At 53.8% G+C, this 17,635-nt stretch overlaps 1 protein-coding gene across 1 annotated transcript in view; it reads left to right on the top strand.

The window, feature by feature from the left end:
* LOC311427136 (uncharacterized protein) overlaps window positions 1-17,635 on the top strand; it is a gene marked incomplete at its 5' end in the record, with an annotated part of 115,966 nt that overhangs the window by 3,400 nt on the left and 94,931 nt on the right. Inside the window, one exon of the mRNA XM_084504225.1 lies at window positions 322-486. The remainder of the gene's footprint in view (window positions 1-321; window positions 487-17,635) is intronic.

Raw genomic sequence — 17,635 nt, 5'->3', positions numbered from 1 at the left:
TCGGCTGGAAAGGAGAATCCTTCATCATTTCTGAGATCAGAATAAACGCTTGATTTTGTCCCGAAATAATGAAGAGATTTTCAATGAGTCCCTTGGCCAAGCCGTCTCTATTGTATATTGCATTGATAAAAAGGATGTTATTGACTATGCAACAGTAGGCTCCTTTCCTCTCTCTCCCTCTTTCTAAATAAACTCTCGGTCCTGTCTCTTGGTCATTGAAAAGGTGAAACGAATAAGATTAAATCAGACAAAAAAAGCAAGCTCGGTATGTATATCATCCAGATTTTACTCCCCAGACTGTGAAGAGACAGGGAGTAAAAGAGGCAGAGCAAGGCACGGAGAGAGAGGGAGAGAGAGAGAGAGAGACAGAGACACAGACACAGACACAGGCAGAGGGAGAAAGCCTGAGCGGAGCTGGACGGACCCCGCCGCCGGAGCCCGGCTCCTCCCGCACCGCCGGCCCCGCTCCCGGCCCGGCCACCCCAGGCAAGTCTCGCTCCTCGTCCTCGGGCTTTCGGGGGGCGGCGGGGGCGCAGCGCCTGGCGGGGACACCCTGCCCCCGCCCCGGGACGCCCCCGGCCCGGCCTCAGCCCCTCGTTCCCGCTCCGGGGGCGCCGACACCGCTGCTTTGACCATGAGCCCAGACCCCCTCCCCAAACCCCCGACCCCCCCCCGTGTGTGGGTATTTGCACACTCCCCCCCCCTCCGGCCCCTCTGACACGCGTGTTTCTCCGGGCGGCCCCACGCGGGTGGCGGGGGCACGGGCGGCGGGCGGGCGGCCACCCCTCGCAGCCCCCGAGCACAAGTTGCGAGCATCCCAGCGCGCTCTCCTTTTTCACCTGCTCTGTTTGTTATGCGATCACCTAATGAAAAGATCGATGGCAGCCTGTTTATCTGCGTGATAGTGTCAACAGATTAAAGGGGCAGCAATCAGATGCCTCCGAGACGAGACGAGCAGGAGCGGGCGGGGGGGGGGACAGCTCAAACCCACCCGAGTCGCGCTGCTGCGGGAAGGGGGAGCGCGGCGGGGAGGTGCGGGCTCCCCTCGCCTCGCCGCGGACCCTTCGCTGCCTCGCCCAGGGAAAAGGCGACAGCATCATCGCACCAGCCAGCCGGTGCTGGGAGGGCCGGGGAAGTTCGTGGGGGTCGTGGGGAGAAGCCCCCCCGCGGCGCCCTGTCCCCGTGCCCACGGCCGTGTCCCGGGTGCGAGCGAAGCGCAGCCGGCGGGAGGCATCTCCTCTGCCCTTCTCTCCTCTCTCCTCTCCTCTCCTCTCCCCGGCGAATTGCAGGGGCGCGCAGAAACGGCCACAGCTCGCGTGTAATTGGGAAATGAGCTGTGATCGCTCTCTAACCTCTGCGGGTCCGGGATGGGCAGAGGAGAGCGCGCCGAGCATCTCTGAGGGGCTCAGCCCTTATTTCCCCTCCGTCGCCCCGCACTCCGCTTTCCTCAGGCTTGGGGGATCTGAGCTTTGAAAGGATTTAGGGTTTGATGTGTGTATTTATTTTTGTCTTTTTTTTTTTTTTTTTTTTTTTTTTTCCCCTTTCCTTCCCTTTCTGTATCTCCCTCTTTCCCCTTGGTGTAACCCAACCCGGGGCCGCGCCAGCCCCTGTCTCTCGTCCCCTCGTCCCCTGCGGGAAGGAAAAGTTCATTCTGGAGATGAGCGGTGACAACTTCTAAACGCTATTTCTGGGGGGGGGGCAGGCGTGGGGGGCGTAATGTGAAAGCCAGTTGCAGGTAGGGCTGTTCTCTGAGCGGCACGGCAGAGCGCGGCGGGCGAGCAGGGAGTTGAGATTTGCTCCCCGGGTTTTCCAAAAACCAAATGTTAAACGCCGGCCTCACCTGCCGAGCCCTGCGAGCAGTGTACGTGTACAAAAACACCGTCACACACACCACACGCGCGGACTCACATGTGTGTGTGTGCATATATGCACACGCAGGGAGCGGAGGAGATGGGGGACAATAAATATGTAGGCTGCTGTCACAGGACCCGGCGAGCGGTTCTGACGTGTAAAAATTTCCCTCTCTGTCTCCCCAACTTCCAGCATTTTCACGTCTCCTGCTCCGCCAGGGGACAGGGCGGGATGTGGCAGGGACAAGAGGGACACTGGGGACTCCTTTTGCCCTGCTCCCAGCCGGGCCGCGGGCACTGTGAGAAGAGATGGAGCTCCCAAATTGGGGAGGGGGCCCTGGTACGGCTCGGCATGGCTCGGCACGGCTCGGCTGCCCCCGCAGCATCCTCGGCCAGGCCTCGCCAGCCAGCGTTGCCCAAGCCAGGCCTCATCTCCCATCACCAGCGCTGGGGCCTTCCTTCCCAGGCCTTTCTCTTCTTTCCCTTATTTTTTGCTTTAAATTTTTACATTTCCCCCCTTTTCCCATTCCGTCTCCCATTCCCTGGCCAGCCCTGAAGGACAACCGAGTTGTCTGACCGGTGCAGCAGAGGATGCACGCACCCGAGGTGGTGTTTCACGGGGGGAGAAGCGATCGCTCCCCGATTTGGGAAGGGGTCTCCGCCGGGGACTGTATCCCCCGTCCGTGTGTCTGTCCGTGTGTCTGTGCGTGAACCTCCCGGGGGGACCAGGGCTGGCTCCTCCCGGGACTTAGGGCTGCTCCCTGGGGCACCTGCCCTCAGCCTGCCGCCCTCCATCCCCTCGCCCCCCCCCGAGGGCCGCCGGGGGGCTTTGTGTGGCCGGACCCCCCGGCCTGCCGCTGGGTGGGCACCCCCCGGGGGCACCCCCCTCTCCCCTGCAGGTGTCCCCTCCGCCATCACCACGGCCCTCCGGGGTCATCCTCGCAGCCTGTCGCCAGACCCACGCCTCGCCCAAGGGGGGGGGGGTCTCCTCCTTATCCTTCTCCCACCCCCCCAGCGCTGCCCCACGCCCGCAACCCCCTCCCCAGCCGCTCCCCCCCCTCGCCTAATAATCTTCTATTAAATCACTCGTGGGAGTGGGCTCCCCACGCCGCCTCCGGCGCGACCTTCCCGTGGACGAGGGCCCCGGGGGGGGGTCACGGGAGGTGGTGGCGGTGCTGGGGGGCTCTGCCCCGCTGCCCGTGGCCCTCCGCGGGTGCGCAACCCCGCGCCGCCCCCCCGCCCCCCGCCGCCGCCTCCCCGCCTGTGCTCCCGTGAATTATTTTAGACGGGATTGGCAAAAAGCGGCGTGACAGCGGACCCCCCCGCCCGCCACCCCCTCGGGAAGGCAATCTGCCGTCCCCGCAGCCTCCCCGGCAGCGGGGCCGCGCCGAGCCGGGGTTTGTCATTTGTTAGCGCTCAGAAGTACCGGGCTGCGGTGCCAACCCGAAAGCAGAGCGCTGAATCACAACTTTGCGCTCGCCATCCATCCAAACAGAGAAGCCTGAACATCCGAAAGTCTGCCTTTTCCCTTTTCTTTTTCTTTCTTTTTCGCTTTCTTTCATTTTCTTTTTCCTTTTTTTTTTTTTTTTTTCCTAAAGAAAGGAAAAAAAAAAAAAAAAGATATGTGTTCCTGGAAGTAAAAAAAGACGTCTGCGTGGGGAGGGGAGAGAAAGCACCCAAACCGAAGGCCACTTGTCTGACAGCATAAAGGAGCATAGCAATTCCCAAGCAGACTCCAGGAAAAGAAATTGATGACCTCTTGATGCAAATCAAACCTTCCTATATAAGGCAAATCTGGGAATCATTTTCAACACACTGGTGAATCCAGGACCAAATATTTACTTTCGGCACAAATAAAGCTGCGGTGATCTAAGCGCTGAAGCCAAAAGAAACAAAAGTGTACAAAAGCCATTAACGCGAGGCTTTGCATTGAAACACGTCTGACCGTGTCTTAAATCCTCGACTTCTGTTAGGGATGAATTTGGTGTTATTTATTATTCCGAACTGGGCTAGGGCTTTTGAGGAAAAGCTGACGTTTGGAAACGAGTTTGAAAGTTGTTAGATTGTCCTGACAATACAATCGGCTGCACTATATAATCATTTCCTTAATAGTTACCTGTCAGATATCCCATTTCTTTTACTGCAGGGATTAGTCCATCAGAAGTAGATCCGAGCTGGACTTTCCGCAGACCAAAGACCGGCTCGAGCACGTCTAAGCATTTACTGTCACTTTCTCCCCTGCATCCGAGATAAAATGGTGCAAAAGTGTTTTGCTGGGGAAAATGCGGTGGTGTTGCTGGTACCAGCAGTAAGGATATAATCATATTTACCTCATCAGAAGTTGATCTAAGTAATAAACCTTAGCATTTTCACTTAAACTGTCAGGAGGGAGATATGTTTATTACAGCGCATTCCGTCTGCGTGGGGAGGACGAGGATGCGCTTTAGATAAAGTTTAGGCTAAACAGAATAAACACAACAAATCGCTCCAGCCCAACACAAAAGCTGTAAATGACTGCTATGTATTTTACCATCCGCAGGCTTTTTTTATTCACACGTTTCTAGGGGTGAAGCCCGGGCATATCCAACGGTGTCGTTAATAAGGTATACAAAATTGCCTGATCCTACCAAACGGGGCTAGAGTTATATGTTTTATTGTTAACCCCTTGCACTGAATCTTCTGAAGCTGAAAGGGAAAAGGAAAGGGCTTTTGTCCGAGTTGATCCTTGGCTATTCTAGGGCTCAGGTTGGTGTGAAAGGGACGAGGAGGTCACTTGAAATCTCCTTTTATCTACTCCTATTTTCTCTCTGGATCAGCAACTTTGAATAGACACCATCTAATCGCTCGTAATGGAAAAAAGGGGGAAAAAAAAAAAAAAAAAAAAAAAGAGAGGTGTGTGTGTGTGTGAATGTGTGTGTGTGGTTGGGGAGGAAGCCCTGAGAGCCACGAAAACGCTCTTGCCCCGGGGCCGCCCGGCTGGCGCTGCGGCCCCCTGCGCACCCGCGGAGGCTCCCCCAGCCCGCAGCCGCGCTCCCCACGGGGCAGGACCCCCTGCCCGGCCCGGGGGGGTCCATGCCGCTGCCCCTCGACCCCCAGCCGGGAACGGCGCTGCCCGCAGGGCCGCTGCTCCCCCCTGGCCCGCAGAGCCTCCCGGCTTTGGGTTTCGCCCAGCCAGAGCCGTCGGAAGAGCGTGTCTTACGCTGTTTTGGGGGGATGGAGAGAGGGTACGGGGGGGGTGGTCGTGGCCCCGGCCGCGCAGGGATCTGCAGCCCCAGAGGGGGGCAATTAACACGGGTGTGCTGATTGCCCGAGCCCGGCGGTGCGCGGGAGGTGCCCGCGGCTTTCGGTCGCAGGCAGCGGTCACCGTGCCGAGGCGGGCTGTTGTTTTTTTTGGGGCTTAGGGTGAAGGGAAAATGGCTTTTAAATAAAAAGGGTAGGCGGGCGAAAGTGGGGGCCGCTAGCAGATAAAAAAAGCTTTGTTCCAGAGGCTCACGCCAGGGCACTATCTCTTCCCTCCTAGCCGCTCAGAAATTGGCGTTTCTCTCTGGGTCCGGGATGCTTTGGCTGTAAATTCCTTCAAGTGACTACTTTGTTGCCAGGGCTACAAGTTCCCATCCCAACACACAAATCTTCCCCACTGCAGGACCAGCTCAAACCATGGGCAGAAGTCTTGACTTAAGAAACCTACTTCAAACTCCTTGGAGTGCCTCCCCGCTAAATACCTGCTAAAGTCCGCGGTTCAAACGAAGGGCTAAGCAGTCCTGCCCCCGCCTTTCCCCCCCCTTCTCTCCTGTGATGCGTTTTGCTGGGACTTCTGCTGAATAGATGGCGAGAAGAAGCCCAGTCCAATAAAGATTAAATTAAGTAGAAGAAATCCAGCCGGTATATATTTTGAAGCTCCGGTGGGGCGTCAAACCGATGTTTAACACATTTTTTCCACTCACTGTGCACAAGTCCTGAGCCCGGACCGCCTTTTAATTCCCCCCCACACATCTCTTTAAAGTGGGGAGGGGGTCGAGGGGTTTCGGGGGGTGGCGGAAAAGTGCTCCCCCGACCGCAGTCCGCCCGCCGTCCTCCGCTGCCACCGAAAGGGACCGCAGTCTCCGATGCCACCGGGGGGGGGGCAAGGGGGCACCCTGACCGAGGAAAATACACTTTTTTTTTTTTTTTTTTTTTTTTAATTTCTTAATCAAACCATCTCAGCACGGTGGGCAGACACTGAGCCCTCCAGCACTGCGGAGATGGGAGCCTGGCTCTCTCGAGAAAGCCGGCTCCGTCGCCTGGAAAAGTTCAGCGTGACTTGGTAAACGTCTGTAAATGCAAATAGAAATGAATAAATAAACCTCAAACCAGGTAGTTTGGGTGTAATAGTTTAGCAGGACTAATTGCAGACAATGGAGCTGAAATGACTTTTCCAATTAGCTGCTGGTTGGAGTTTAGTTGGAGGAACTGTCAGCTCCAGCGATGGGTAATTGCTTTATTGCTCACAAAACTATCATCTATTTAGAACATATGTGCTAATTACTCTGGATGGGCGTCGGAAAAGAGACCATAAATCTATTAGCACTTTAAAAAGTCTAGGGTACTTGTGAGCGACCAAACTCCCTTCCTTGGTGCGCTAAGGGCGGGATTCGGTCCCGGACGACGGGCTCTCCAGAAAATAAAAATAAAATACAATAAACAGACGGAGTCACTTGTATGCTAGGGTATATTTGCGCCCTCGGGGGGGTAGGGGTGTGGGGGGAGAAGAGTGGTCATCTCAAAGTGAGGAAAGCCTCTTTCTGTAGACCAAACTGGCGCAATAAATCACTGTCATAAAAACGATTTTCCTCTTTAGCCCTGCACTATTTTTTTTTTCAAAAAAGATTACTTTAGAAATCTTTTAATTGGATTACTGTGGAAAATTAATCTCCTTTAGGCTTGCTAAGTTTGTGTACCAAATATTTGGAATTAATTCAGTGTCACAAAAAGCTTCCTGGATGCCTTTTGTTCGAGGTGGCTAGGAAAAGGGACAGGTAAGGAAGGTGGCATTTCACCGTGCTCATTCGCGTGTTCCCGGAGCTCTCAGCGCTTATTCACTCATGCCTATGTCGCATTACAGCGCATAAAACTGGCACTGTGAGGTGATAAACAGGGCTGTTTGCTGGACCGTGTTGCGGATCAGGGCTCCAGCCCGGGGTGCCTAGTTTGGCAGGGGCTGGGAGGGGGGGAGAGGAAGAGAGAAAAAAAAAGTTTTGCCTGCCCGAGGAGGAGCCCCGCAGGGTCAGAGGAGCCTCCCTGGGCCGAGGCTGTCCCCCGGTGCCCCCGCCTCTGTCCGCCCCTCTGCGCGGGTGCGGATCCGCTCCGCCCGCCTGCGCGCAGCCGGGGCCGGCCCCGTCCCCAGCCCTTGTCGGGATGCGGGGGGACCCCTCGGTTTCAGGCTGGGCTTCGCCGCGAGGAGCAACCCCCCGAGGTGTGGTTAATTGGTGGTGGATAAAGGTGTAATGACTTGTCAGGGAGACGGCGGGGACGCTTAACGTACTGTCTTCTCCCCCCCCCCGCGCCTTTTATAAGCGGAGACACGCCATCCCTCTGCTAAAAGAGCAATAAAGCCGGGTTCATTTATTTATTTTTACTTGTTTATTTTTCCCCGAAGGAAACGAACCTGCAGCTCGTTCTCGGTGATTTATACGCAGGATGCGGCACCGGCGGCGGGGAGGGCGGCGGGGGCCGGGGGCAGGCGGCGGGGAGCGGCCCCCCCCGCACACTGCGGGTGCGGTGGGGAGCGGGGAGCAGCCCCCGGGCAGGGCAGGAGGCAGGGGTGGCCCGGGCTGCGCAGGTGAGCGGGCAGCACCGGGTGGGCACGACCCGGGCAGCAGGAGGATGGGGAGAGGTTTTGGCCTCTGGATCGCTGGCCGAGCCCGGCGCAGCGGTGATTTCCCCGCGCCCGTCCTCTGCGGAGCAGCGGGGAAGCGACGGGTCTCCCCAAAACCCCCGTCCCAGCCGCTCTTCGAGGGGTCCGTCCTCGAGGGGGTTTTAACTAGAGTTTGCCATTTCCGAGTCAGCATTAAATTTTTAGTGCCGGCCGATATTGAACTGCGAACGGCCGAGCGGGACCGTGTGCGCTCAATAAGACCCGTGGGACGGGTGCACGCTTGCACGGCAAAGACACGGAGGAAAAACACCCGGGGACGTGGGCGCACGCTCAGGTGCACGGTGAGAGACTCGCTCCGCACGCCCACGACGTTTACACGCGTTTACACGAGCGCTCACACGCGGCCGCAGGTGTGCGCACCAGCGTGAGGTCCCTGCCTGGATGCCACACATCTTCGCCGCTATTTCCAGGCAGAATGTGTGCACACACACATATATTTATATATATACATATATGTATCCTGTCTGCACAGCCCTGTGGTCTGCGGTGAATTAATTACTGCGGCACTAATCCGGCCGTAAATCGGCTCGGATCCCCGCTCACCTTTTACCTCCCGCTCGCTTTTCTGCCGGCTTCCCTGCCTGCGCTGCGCACAGGTAAAAGTTTCCCAGCCCCGTGCTGCAGCTAAACAGATTAATACACGTTGACAGACTCTTTATCCCTCTTCGCACTATGTTAAATGAATCTTAAAGTCCCTTCTGAGACAAACCGGGAACTCTCTCTGTCTGTCTCCCTGTCTATCTGCGTATGCTTTGGATGTGCCCTGTGGAAATTGTTTACAGTTTGGAAGACTCTAACCTTGATTTTCCAGCTTTGAGCTCCCTCTGGAAGCGGAAAGAGCAATTACTCCACATTACTGTACATATTTTATTGCCGTGATAGATAGCAGGTGTTTCAGCTGCCGCTATTGTCTGCCTCCCTCCCGCAGACGGAGCGGAGCAGCTGCACCGGGTCCGGCTGCCCCGAGCCTAACCCGCACAGCCGGGCCGAGCCGGGCCGAGCCGGGCCGAGCTGGGCCGAGTCGGGCCAAGCCGTCGGAGCCTCGCTGTCGGGCCAGGGGTCGGCGGGATGTCCCCCGGAGCATCCTGCCCCGCGGGACCGGAGCATCCCCCGAGCTCCGGAGCAGCCCCGCTGCCGTCGGGGCGAGGTGACCGTCGGAGCAGCAGCCCCCGTCTGGCCTCCGTGGGGGGGCCGCTGGCAGCTCGGCACCCCCCGGCCGTGCCCCCATCGCCCCTCGTATGTCCTGGGGGCGTGGGGAGGGCGCTCAGGCAGGGCGGGTGGCCGCGGGCTGGAAGCGGCTGTGAGCAGACGGGCACGGTGCTGTCTGCTCCGTGGGACCGCGTGGGAGTGGGGTCGCGCCACGCAGCCCCCCCGCAGCCCGCCGTGTGTGCCCCCCTCCCCCCCCCCCGCAGCCGGCACACGCGGGTTTGTGTGTACACAGCGAGGAGACGCTGCCTCTCGCCCACGCGCGATATAGATAGCTCGGTTGTGGAAGCGCATCTTTCCCCGTTTAATTTCGGGAGTGCGGGAAAGTCTAACGCAGGGGGTAACACACCGAGAGGAGCGGCGGGGGCAAAAGCAAAAAGTGGGTGAGGATGGCTGCTGGGATGTGAGGTGCGAGGCAAAAAGGAGGAGGGGGGAAGACGAAGCAGCCCCCCCCCCGGCCCAGGGAAACAGCTAGCAACCTCGAGCGGCGTGCGCTTGGCCACAAAGTGCCCGGGATGGTTGCTTTTGATTTAGGGTATGCGGAGCTCCTTCGGAGAGGAAGGCAGGGGGTTTATCTGCAGTGAGTTGCAAAGGTGGAGGCTGCGCTATGCCGGAGCATCCCCGAATAGCATTAAACTGTTTCATGGATCAGTGTCATGATGACGTATGACACACCACAAGGGATCATTATGAGTGACTGGCATAATAGACATGGATAGTGGACCAAAGTCTCCTTGACAATTCCTCGTCGTATGTCTTGGGGGGATAGTTTTACATTCCTGATCCGTTTATTTGGAGCCAATTCCGGGAGAAAGACACACGAAGCACACGACCGAATCATTCTAAGTAGGATGAAGACGGGCTTACACGGCACAAAGGATTGCGGGGGAATTCTGACGAGGTCACCAGTTTAGGTACAAAGCACTTGGCAAAACACCTGCTCCGCCTAATTAAGCAGGACGCCCCTGCTTCCCTACAGCCAGCCCGGGGAAGCGAGGGCTCAGCCGCGCCGCACCGAGCGCGCCCCCGCGCTCCCCCGCGCGTCCCCGCGGGGCCCCTGGGTCTCGGCGCGCCCCCGACGCCCCTTGTTAGGGCAGGGGGCCACGGGCGCGGCCCCGTGTCCTGCTCCCCACACGTGGGCCCCGGGACGGGCGCGCAGCCCCCGGCTCCGCTCCGCCGCCGGGGGTGAGGGTGGAGAAGGGCAGCGCCGCCGTGCCTCGGGGCGGAGGGGCAGGAGAAGACACGCGTCCGGTGAAGGCACCAAACCCTGAGAGACGTGTACCAGCATCTCTCCTCGCTCCTCATTGCGTTCGGGCTGCGGGTTTCCTTTTTTAAAAAATTATTATTATTATTATTATTATTATTATCATTATTATTATTATTATTATCCCGGCTCCGGCTGGAAGTTTGAGCTTCTTTTCCCTCTCCATGGTTGTCCCCAGGGCTGTGCCCCTCTCCGCAGGTGTCCTGAGCAGGGAAAGAGGGCCCATGAACACCCCGAAACCCTCCTGGGCGGGCTGGGGCTGCGCCCTGGGAACATCTGCGACCTCCAACAGCATCCAGAGGCGGCATTTATCCCGCCAGCAGCTGGATGAAAAGATGCAGCCCCGAAACGAGGAAGGAAACCACCTTTCAACCTGACACCGAAAAAAAACCCACCACCCAAACCACCCAAAAAAACCCAACCCCGACACCCAAGCTCTGCTGGTCCAGATGTTGCAAGAAGTTCACTAAACGTGTGAGCAGGTAACGCAGGGAACAGCGACATTGTTAACAGAAAACATCTAATTAACAATGACTTCATTTGATTGGGAGGATGAAAAAGCCTTTTTAAATCATTCCAGATTTACTGGCCTAAGCGCAGCCAATTTATGAATATGGAGGCTGTATTGAGTCTGCCTTCTTTCAAGATGTCATCCGAGGGGTAATAGTATAGGTGAAGTCATTTAGTTACACTGTGGAAACTTTTATAGTCCCTTTCTTGGGAATTTAATTCAGTGCTTCTTCATTTTATTAGGAACAGACTGACTCCATCAACGGCGCTCTCCATGTTTAGAGGCATGACTGCTTGAAGCAATTAGGCTCCCCAATTAGCATACTTCTCCTGACCCCAGCAGCACCACCAGGTCCTTACATTATCCATCTCTTCAAAGTAAGGGAGAGCCGGAATAAAACATGCCTCCCAAGTGTCCAGGGTGGTGAAACCAACACGCAAAACGGGCTACCAAAATTACCTCTTTGCCCTTAAGGGGGCGAGAAAATAAAACCCTCCTAATAGCACCCCGACAGACAGCAGCACGGGCTGTCCCCGCTCCAGCCGCCCCCTCCTTCGTCTGTCTGTCTGTCCGTCCGCCCGTCCGTCCTGGGGCTGTTCCTTGCATTTTTGCGCGGATTTCCAGAGCCTTGCTGTCCGACGCCTGCCCGAGTCGGCCCCCGGCTCTGCGGGGGGCTCCTGGGAGACACCGAGGCTGCCCTCCGCCGCCGGCACCGGGGGACCTCGCTTCTGGGTCCCCCACATCCCGAGGGAAGGTCAGGTGCCGGCCCCGTCCCTCTGTCCCTTTGGGCACCGGGGGACTTCTAATCTCGCCACCCTGCCCCTACTCCGGGCTGAAAACGGGGGGTCGGGATCCGACCCCGGCTGCGGGGCCCGATCCTGTGCAGCCCCCGGGGCTCCGAGGAGCCTCCCCCTTCCCGGTCCCAGGAGCCGGTGTCAGCCACCTGCCCATCGCGGGCAAAAGGGCTCCTTCTATTTTTTATTCCTTTTCTTTCCCCCATTTTCCCCCCAGTCCTACTGAAAACCCACGGAGGAGACCCGGGGAGCCAGCACGCGGCAGATAGAGCCATCCGCCCAGAGCTTCACAGCACTATGGAAGAAAAATCTCTATAAAACGAAATAGGCAATCAACTGAAATCTATCCTCTTTAAATAAACTGATTCCTTAGTATTTTCCCAGTGTTGCTGTAAGTTGTTGTCTGTGATGTCCCCCAGGGCTCTTTCCTCTGCTCTCTGATTTGGTGTATAAAAGCAGCTCTGAATGATGGATTACTGTGTCATTGCAGCCTGCGAAGGATTAATTTGTTTCATTGATTTCTCTTTAGGCAGATTGCCAGAATTCTCTGCTTCCCACCTTTCCCCGGGACTTCCAGCAGTAATAGACAGTAATAGCCTAAGACAAATCAGCCCATTCTTGTAAAAATAGAAACGCAAAATCCTGAAGTCCCAGGAAAGCCATAAAGTTTTTTTTTTTTTTTTCCTTTCTCCTTGTTGTGCTGCAAAACCACTGCTTCTGAAGCCGAGTCCACCTTCCTTCGTTCCCCTTTTCCCCTTTTTATAAAAAGGGTTGCGGGGTCCTTCGGAGGGGGCTGCTTAGCTCCAACAGCGATTTCCAGAGGCAGCTGCATGCGAACGACGGGCATTTGACAGTCGCGGCGAAACGTTTTGTTCGTGCCCAGCAGCAGGGGTGGGAGTCGCAGAAGGACGGAGTAGAGCTCACAGTCCATTTTTTTCTCAGAATCCCGGGGCCGCCTATAGCTAACTTATTGCCGGCCAGTCGGGGGGGACCGAGGTTTGTACCAGGTCTGGTACGAGTTTTGGGGACCGGGCTCTCCCCAATTCCTCTGCGTCCCATCCGGATAAATTGGTCGGGAACTCAGGCCTCGGCACATCGGGGGGGGAGGGGGGGGGCGGCAGCCGGCTCCTTTCCCCCACAGGCTGTGGAGGGGCCAGAGGGTCCGAGGGAAGCCCAGGGCACTGCGCCCCTTACCCTTTTTCTGCCCGCCCCTCGCCCAGCGCGGACACGGGGCAGCTGTGCTGATCCATTGGCTTGCCCCACGCTGCGCTAAAATTGCATTGATTTAGGCTTCCCACGTTAAACTCTGGAGGTAATTAGTCCCGTGGTGAAAAGTAGTGTTGTCATGTGCCGATGTCCTTCCAGTCGGGGCTTGTGCAGGGCTGTGCCATGCCAAAACAGCACTTTTGGATAGCACCGGCAGCAGAGAGGCATTTATTTCACCTCTATCTACCTCGTGAGGAGAGTAGCTCAGTAGCTACTTTCAAAGGGACACAAAATTTATCGTACTGGATAGCACAGATCCATTCAAGCATTTCAAGCCTAGGAAATTTGGAACTTGCAGACCTGTATATATATATATATATATACATACATACATATATATATATATGTATATATGTATATATATATATATATATATATATATATATATATATATTTTTTTTTTTTTCTGCTCTCCAGGAGGATGTTAGCCTGCTACTTCCTATTTTAATTTACTGTAGTTTCGGGTTGAATCCAAATACCAGTACTTGGGTCACAGCATGATTTCCTTGATGTAGTGCCAGAAAATACTCCTTGCCCTGCCTGAGCAATGTTCTTATATTTACTCGCATGAGTCCCTCTGTGGTGTGCAAAGTCTAACTTTTCCCTTCTCCACCTAGTGTAGTTTCGGAAGGAATTATAATGGGAGTCATAAAGTCATAAAGAGGGTTGTGGGTGCGTTTTGGGAAATCCCTAGAAATCACTACATTGTCTGGAGAAATGATATGGTGTGGGTTAGCCTGCAGTAAGACTGGAGGGAGAGCTGGTGTCCTGGGGAATGCTGTGAGCTTCCCTCCAGAGGTGCCTCTGGAATAACAGGGTTGCCCTGCTCAGCCACAGCACAGACTGGCTCTGCCTGGCATCCCAGATCCCGATGGCTAATCACTGTCAGGCCACCTGAAAAGGAAAGGCACAAATGCAACAGTTCATGCTTTTCCTGCTCTGATAGCCAAGCCCCAGGGAGATTTGGCTCTGAATGCAGGGCTCGTCTTGCTTGGGAGCAAATGCCCCCATCCGCTCTGCCCCTTCCAATCCTCTCCAAGCTTATGCAAAGGGAACCCTGCTCCTTTGCTAAGCACCAAGGAAAGTTATACTCTTGGCAAAAAATGGTAACAATATTCTTGGCTTGGAAAGCCTCAGTTAGGAGCAGAGACAGATGTCCACCCCCATCCCTCCCGTTTGCAATAAAACAGGCAGAATCCATCACAGACCAAACTTGAAAAGCTTAAGTGAAGCTCACATCCTTTCATCCCTGCAGGACTGGAGAGAAACAGAGTCTGTTAGATTAGCAAACATTAACCTCTCGCATAGTTCTGGATGTAGGATTAATGTCTACTGAAGGGACAGCTGTATGACCCTCACACATACACTAACTATACATTAGGGCTGTCACTCTATCGATTGGGAGAAGTTTGTGTGAAGAAGTGCTCCCCACCAGGGAACAAAACAGACTGTAGCTGGAAAAAGCTATTTGTGCTCTGCTAAGGCACACTTCTAAAAACTCGGTTCCCGTTTATGGAGCCTGAGACACAGATGAGCCGAAAGCCGCGTGATTCACCCCAAGGTCCTGCCGGATGCAGACCACACACAACCTCCAGCTGCGACCTTGGGATCATCTCGTCTCTGGGCAAAGCACGGACGCATGCCTGTGCTGGGTTTGAGACTGCCCATGTGAAGTTTTGGCCCCGGCAGGGTTCTCACCAGTGGTACAACACCAGCGTAGCCATTCCCACTTAGGTCACTTGGAAGAGTCTTGTTTTTCTCCAACATTTTCCATCTGTACCCTCTTATCCATGAGAAAGAAGAAAAGTGGGTGAATAGTAAGTTTTCCAAGCCCTCTTCCCATTAAAATAGGAAAATTTTATGCTGTGAAAACACAGGTTGATTGTTTCCTAGGGCTCGCTGGACTAGGTACAAACACGGGGCTTGACTCCGGTCACACCCTGTTTTCATGTTAGTCCAACTGCCCTCATAGCACAGGAATTCCACAGATGTACCAGGGAGTTCAGTGCCTGTCTGAAAACAGACTTGTTTCAGTTACATAAATGAAAATAAATGCTTATTGTTGAAGGTTGTTTATTAAATGTTAATGGTTTATTGGAGTTAGCTCCACACAAATATTTGGATGTCAAATATTGAGCCTTCCAGCCCCTGATGATAGGAGAAATGACGGTGCTGTGGGCTCCCAAGCACCCTGTAGGAAGAAAAGAGAGAGGTACGCTACCAAAAATATTAAACTTTCATTAATTATCCCTCTGGGCCTCATCTGGAGCTGGAGAGAAAGGTCCTGTGGGCAAGAGTATCTAGGGGGCTTGGTGTGGGTGCAATAAGTTACATAATCAGGCTGAAGCTGTGTAGGCTGGACCCAGACACAAATCACCCTGAGAGCATGAGGAAACATGAGTGTTTACCTGATTTGAGCTTGGGCAAAGAGGGAGAGGGCAATGTGGATCCCAGTCCCTCCAGGCAGAGAGAGCAGATGGACCACAGCTTGCAATGCCCAAGACTACAGGGCATTAAATGGCAGAAAACCAGCTCCTGCTGGGTAATTGCAAGAACAGGCATGTCGTGGGATCCCAGATCTATGAGTCCAGGTCCAGACACCTGGACCAGGGTAAGCTGGAAAGCTCAGCAGCTGAGCTGAATCTGGCCATGACCTGTGCACCCACCACAGGGCAGGAGGGGTTTGTGGTCCTGCGTGCGCAAAGGCTGCCTGGTGTGGAAGTGTCTGGCAGCAGATACCTGACCCAGAAGCTCGTACTGGAGCTGTCTAGTACTAGAGATCCCCTGCCCGATCTGGGAAGGTGATGCACCAGGAGCCGTGATATCTGCCGTGGTGCAGAGCAAGAGGCAGCATAGTGGGAACCCATCAAACTGTGAACCAGTCAGGAATTATCCATCAAGACAATTTCCAAAGGAAATGCCAATTTGACAGGAGAACATTTCAGAAAAATATATCAATTTCTTCAGCTCTTTAAACAGGGAAGCATCAAAATGCTGTGTTACAGCACTCCTGAAATATTTTCCATCACTTCAAGTTCACACTAATAACAGAAGCAAGATACAGGGAAAAGAAGCTGCTTTAAATCCCAGTCTTCCAGTCAGGTTAAAACAACAGATTTTGGCTGCATTTATTAGTCCTTTCTGACACATTGCTAGAGTCTCAGGCTTTGCTCCGAGCTGCTGCAGTGCTGAGACCCTGACGTTGTGGAAGATGCAAGCATTGGCTGTGGCTGGCCCAAATCGACAGGTATGGGGAAAAACAAATCCCGGGGGGAAGAGAAACAAAGCCGTCCTCTCTGATGGGCACAGCGGGGAGTCGCGCCTTGCTAAGCCCGGATCCATCTCCTTATATACTTTGTATAAGACAATTACTAGGCGCTGGGCCCAACTTCTGGATAGCATTAAGGAGAGGATCCTGACTGAAAAGGTAAACATTCAGTCAGACCTCTGACACAGTTTATTTTTGGTGTATCCAACTGCTGGGAGTAGTTTTTTTTTTCATTTCTGAGGGCTATGTGTTCACCGCCTTACATGTGGGCAGGCAGGGAGTGGCCGGGTACGTGCCAGAGCAGAGACCTCAGCTCCAGAGGTTCGAGATCCTTCGGGGAACCTCAGCCCCTTTGCTATTGGCTCACCTCTGCGAAACTAAGTTCAAATGGCCAGATGAAGGGTTGGAAAAATAAATAAAAAATAAGTTCGTTGTGGCGCAGACACAGGCCCCAAAACCGGGCATGGTTACTTCCCCAGAACTGTGTTCTCCCAGCAATGAATTTGATATTTTCATCAAAGCAGACAAAGATAAGCAACAGCTGGTATGCTGTGGGTGTCTCAAAAGTCTGCTGAGGTTTAATTACAACTTTCCCAGGAATTTATTTGTTTTTAATTCACGTAAAAATTCAAAGTTGCTTAATGTATGAAATGGCATTCAAGAGGTTAATGCTCACACACTCCTCGGCAGTATTTAGAAAGGAAGTATGGTCTCTTGCCCACCCATTAACCTCTGCTATTATGGGGCTTTTATACCAGCAGCAGTAAAATTCACCTCCCCGTTGTATGTGTTCTTATATCGAAGATCAAAGTCCTGTAGTTTGCAAAAACATGGAAAGTATAGCATAATTAAATCTATTTGTTTAGTTAGAACTCAGTGTTTAATGAATAACAAATTTCTGCTTGTCCACAAAGGGCATGAATGAAACCACCAAATGAATTAGCAGGGATTTCTTGTTTTCGGTTTTACAGCTGTCACTGTATTGATACTTCATTTTTCCCGAGTGAGTAAAAAGTTAAAAGTACATGGCTTACTCTACAAGTGCCTCATTACTATGATCACAGGCAATGCATTAAAAATGGTGGGATCCCACATAACTCCAGTGCTTTACATAGCTATTAAAATCAGCTGCACCAGCCATTTCTTTCAGTTTGCACTGTGCTAAACCTCCTTAAAGAAATGTGGATCTGTCTCTAAGCAGCTTTTCAGCTTTACTATATTTCAGGATACCAGGAAGACTGTCTCTAGTAAACCATGTATCTGTTTTGCTGGAGAGCGTGGCTGTGGGAGGGAGGTACAGAAGTCTCATCCTAAAATCTACTGATTTTTAATGTGACAGACACAAGATTTCTGCACAAGCTGGAGATTGGAAAATGGCTCCTGCTGGATATCCTTTCCCACAGAGCTCAACATGAACTTTGTTGACTGATGCTTATGGTGCTCCTTCAGCTAGACATTGACAGTGGTTTTAGTTGGAGAAAGTTCTGGATGTAAATGCAGTAAATACTGCATAATTGACTAAAGCTACATTTTGACCTTGTGCATTTTATTTGTTTGTGCAT

The sequence above is a fragment of the Aythya ferina genome, assembly GCF_964211825.1.
Source record: "Aythya ferina genome assembly, chromosome: Z".
Taxonomy (NCBI): domain Eukaryota; kingdom Metazoa; phylum Chordata; class Aves; order Anseriformes; family Anatidae; genus Aythya; species Aythya ferina.
Note: the sequence above shows the minus strand (reverse complement) of the source record. Positions and strands in the feature narration are given on the sequence as shown.